Genomic DNA, 4874 nt, shown 5'->3' on the forward strand with positions numbered 1-4874 from the left:
CAGTCATGTTACCAGACACCTTGCCCTGATTGAAAGCAGTGGTTCGCGCTTTCAGTTTCACACGAATGCTGCCATCAATCCAAGGTTTCTGGTTAGGGAATGTTTTAATCGTTGCTATGGGAACGACATCTTCAACGCACGTTCTAATGAACTCGCACACCGAATCAGCGTATTCGTCAATGTTGTTATTTGACGCAATACGAAACATGTCCCAGACCACGTGATGGAAGCAGTCTTGGAGTGTGGAGTCAGCTTGGTCAGACCAGCGTTGGACAGACCTCAGCGTGGGAGCTTCATTTTTTAGCTTTTGTCTGTAGGCAGGTATCAGCAAAATGGAGTCGTGGTCAGCTTTTCCGAAAGGGGGGCGGGGCAGGGCCTTATATGCGTCGCGGAAGTTAGAGTAACAAGTGATCCAAGGTTTTTCCGCCCCTGGTTGCGCAATCGATATGCTGATAAAATTTAGGGAGTCTTGTTTTCAGATTAGCCTTGTTAAAATCCCCAACAACGATGAATGCAGCCTCCGGATAAATTGTTTCCAGTTTGCAAAGAGTTAAATAAAGTTCGTTCAGAGCCATCGATGTGTCTGCTTGGGGGGGGGGGTATATACGGCTGTGATTATAATCGAAGAGAATTCTCTTTGTAGATAATGCGGTCTACATTTGATTGTGAGGAATTCTAAATCAGGTGAACAGAAGGATTTGAGTTCCTGTATGTTTCTTTCATCGCACCATGCCTCGTTAGCCATAAGGCATACACCCCCACCCCTCTTCTTACCAGAAAGGTGTTTGTTTCTGTCGGCGCGATGCGTGGAGAAACCCGTTGGCTGCACCGCTTCGGATAGCGTCTCTCCAGTGAGCCATGTTTCCGTGAAGCAAAGAACGTTACAGTCTCTGATGTCCCTCTGGAATGCTACCCTTGCTCGGATTTCATCAACCTTGTTGTCAAGAGACTGGACATTGGCAAGAAGAATGCTAGGAAGTGGGGCACGATGTGCCCGTCTCCGTAGTCTGACCAGAAGACCGCCACGTTTCCCTCTTTTTCGGAGTCGTTTTTTTTGGGTCGCTGCATGCGATCCATTCCGTTGTCCTGTTTGTAAGGCAGAACACAGGATCCGCGTCGCGAAAAACATATTCTTGGTCGTACTGATGGTGAGTTGACGCTGATCTTATATACAGTAGTTCTTCTCGGCTGTATGTAATGAAACCTAAGATGACCTGGGGTACTAATGTAAGAAATAACACGTAAAAAAACAAAAAACTGCATAGTTTCCTAGGAACGCGAAGCGAGGCGGCCATCTCTAGAAGCCCCAGCCTCCAGCAGTCTCTTCACAGCCTCCACATGGCCCTTAGATGAGGCTTTGTGTAGCGCTGTCCTTAGATGAGGCTTTGTGTAGCGGCCCTTAGATGAGGCTTTGTGTAGCGGCCCTTAGATGAGGCTTTGTGTAGCGGCCCTTAGATGAGGCTTTGTGTAGCGGCCCTTAGATGAGGCTTTGTGTAGCGGCCCTTAGATGAGGCTTTGTGTAGCGCTGTCCTTAGGAACTGTAAAAGAGAGGGAGGGCAGACCGGATTGGCACATTCATTTGGCTGCCTGTTACGTGACCTATGGCATCGTAACACTAGGGATATATTGGCCCTCGGCTGCCTGTTACGTGACCTATGGCATCGTAAGACTAGGGATATATTGGCCCCCGGCTGCCTGTTACGTGTCCTATGACATCGTGAGACTAGGAATATATTGGCCCTCGGCTGCCTGTTACGTGTCCTATGGCATCGTAACACTAGGGATATATTGGCCATCGGCTGCCTGTTACGTGTCCTATGACATCGTGAGACTAGGAATATATTGGCCCTCGGCTGCCTGTTACGTGTCCTATGACATCGTGAGACTAGGAATATATTGGCCCTCGGCTGCCTGTTACGTGTCCTATGACATCGTGAGACTAGGAATATATTGGCCCTCGGCTGCCTGTTACGTGTCCTATGACATCGTGAGACTAGGAATATATTGGCCCTCGGCTGCCTGTTACGTGTCCTATGACATCGTGAGACTAGGAATATATTGGCCCTCGGCTGCCTGTTACGTGTCCTATGACATCGTGAGACTAGGAATATATTGGCCCTCGGCTGCCTGTTACGTGTCCTATGACATCGTGAGACTAGGGATATATTGGCCCTCGGCTGCCTGTTACGTGTCCTATGGCATCGTGAGACTAGGACTATATTGGCTCTCGGCTGCCTGTAATTCAATATTTAGTATCTCAATCAATGTAGCTTCTGGCATGTCAAAAGACTGAATGAGATGGCAGTCGATGTGTCATCATAAGAGAGACGTGATGCAGTACTCACATGATCACTGACGTTGTCACCTCCACCTGACAGGTAATTCTCAATCACAAGCAACTTATTCTCCATTGCTGCTTTCAGGAACGTGTCTTCATCCACTGTGTCGGGATATGTGACAACAAAAAGAGACTTCTTACATTAGCTTAGTGTAGTTTGACTTGTTTTAGTCTATTGTTGGCCTTTTGTATTGAATTCCCTCTTCTTGATTATGGTTAGGAACTTTAAGCCTGAGGGAGAGAGAGATTGTGAACAGGAAGTGGTGGGACGTACAATGATCTCTGGCTCAGGTTCTTTCTTGTTCTGCACCTTCCTCTCCCTCCTCCTCTTCCTCAGTTTCGCGATGTTGAAAAGGTCATCCACGGTCTCTATCTTCACCCGGCCTGATTTGTCTGTCTGAAAAGGAACAAGGTATACAGTAGGTTCATTTTAAACAGATGATATGGCTTGGAAGCAATCAAGCATTGGAAGGTGAGTAGAATGTTCAGTGTTTAAAATTGAGTACAAAGCACATGAGGTGCTATAAAAACTCACATTGAGATTGACAACTGTGATCTCCTCCTGAGTGTTGTTCTCATTCTCCTCTGGGATGAAGTCTTTGTGTGACCTCTGGGCATCCTGTTTCTCCTGGTTGACGGCTGCCTCGTACAGACTCTTTGAAAACGCTCCTGACAGGTGCTCGCCTGCCCCCTTCCCCTCACACCTCTTACCAGTAACCTGGGAGAGAAAACAGATTGGATATGAGATGACCCTCCTCCTAAGCACTACTTTCTATTCCAAGAGAGGAAAAGGGAGAATGGAGGTCAGGTAGCCATTCACACAAAAGCCTTCCCTTTGTGAGATGTTTCTGTCATAATCAAGGGCCAAAGAAGGATGGATGTTGCTAATAGAGCAGTGTCCAACCCATTTAGAGACTAATCAAAGTGAACCCTGTGAGGTGACCAACTGATGGATTATTTTGGACCAAATGAAAACCATCACATTTTGTTAATTGTAGGATCTTAATTAGAGCCAGTTTGTTACAGGGTGAAAATAATCCTGCAGCAACAGGAAATGTGCATTATAATTCATGGACATTTCTGTAGGGGTTGATACATTTTTCATGAAGGACAATTGGAAATGAACAACTTCAGAAGCCTTATTAAACCTCAAAAACAACACCATATTAAATGTTTTATTTGACTTTATTATTTCATTCCAAGTCATCCTCTCATCTCTGTCAGACAGCCTGTGCTGTCTGATAAGATCACTATTTTAGTAGTTCTTCAAAGTAAATCTGGCATACTTCTATGACTGCTGAATACCAACTATCAATCACTTAGATCTTGTATTTTCAGGTAGAAATACCTCGAGAAGCAACTGCTCTTGATCATGTGTTCTTCTCCTTTACAGGCATCTCCTATACAGGCATAAACACAGACTGGACAAGTAGGCGTGCAATGGATTATATATTTGAATAACAATGTGTTCTTAACTGGCTTGCCTAGTTAAAAAACAAACAAATAAATACATGTGTTTAATTACCATGTTTTCTGCACTGTTGAATGTTGCCTGTTGGAAACTACAACTCTACTACATCGCACAGTTTATCTCAACAACAACAAAAAATATGCAATGTGTGCATTGAGCTAGTCGAAAAGAACAGAACGAAATGAAATTCTAATAATCGAACTGAAACAAAAAATCTGAAATGTCAGAACTAACGGCTGCCAAGAGGGACTACTACTTGGATTCCAATTAGGCTTTATATACCCGTTTTAGCTTGAAATAAACCTTTCACAAACTTATCTCAGCATGTACTGACACTCTTCCTCAGTGTCACAAGCCTACCAACCAGAGACTGATACTATCAGTAACAACATCCAGACAGACCAAACCCAGAGGAAATCATCGATTTGTTGCCTAACTGATGCAGAGTGAATCATCGTGACACCCGAGAAACAACCTACCAGCTTTTCAACGCTATTCAGTCCCATATCTAGTCCATCTGTGTGGTGAGTAGTCCAGTGGCTCAACTTCCAAAGTGGTCAGTGTCAATTCTGTTCTGAGTGAGGCTGAGATCCATCATCTTTTATATAGCTTACGCGCTTGGTATTGGTATCTCTAAAAACAGAAATTAGGTCATGTTTCCCGCATTCAAGTGGCATCACTTACCAGCCCGGGACATGGTGTCGGTTTCCACTACTTACCACAGCAACAAAGTCAAAATAGGCTATATTGGGGGAAAATGTATGAAAACTAAAATTAGCTTTTTGGTCTTAATTTAAGGCCAAGGTTTGGCATAAGGTTAGAAATGTGGTTGAGGTTAGGGTTAGGTTTCAAATAAGATTTTAACCTCTTGAAACTCCCCATCCCGGATCCGGGATTGTGACTAAGCCTCAGGCTCATTAGCATAAAGTCTTTAACGTGACCTCTGAAAATCGCAAATGAAATTAAAATAATGCGTTTGCTCTCAAGCTTAGCCTTTTCTTAACAACACTGTCATCTCAGATTTTCAAAATATGCTTTTGAACCATAGAAATTGACTAATTTGTG

At 44.2% G+C, this 4874-nt stretch overlaps 1 long non-coding RNA gene across 1 annotated transcript; it reads right to left on the reverse strand.

The window, feature by feature from the left end:
• Positions 1 to 2374: 2374 nt before the first annotated feature.
• Positions 2375 to 4651, reverse strand: LOC135511564 (uncharacterized). Its single transcript, XR_010451267.1, has 5 exons — positions 4289 to 4651; positions 3687 to 3738; positions 2874 to 3056; positions 2613 to 2735; positions 2375 to 2440 (listed from the first exon to the last, which is right to left on the reverse strand). It is a non-coding gene; the product is annotated as an uncharacterized LOC135511564 (long non-coding RNA).
• Between the last annotated feature and the right edge of the window lie 223 nt (positions 4652 to 4874).

This window comes from Oncorhynchus masou, chromosome 24, assembly GCF_036934945.1.
Source record: "Oncorhynchus masou masou isolate Uvic2021 chromosome 24, UVic_Omas_1.1, whole genome shotgun sequence".
Classification (NCBI taxonomy): domain Eukaryota; kingdom Metazoa; phylum Chordata; class Actinopteri; order Salmoniformes; family Salmonidae; genus Oncorhynchus; species Oncorhynchus masou.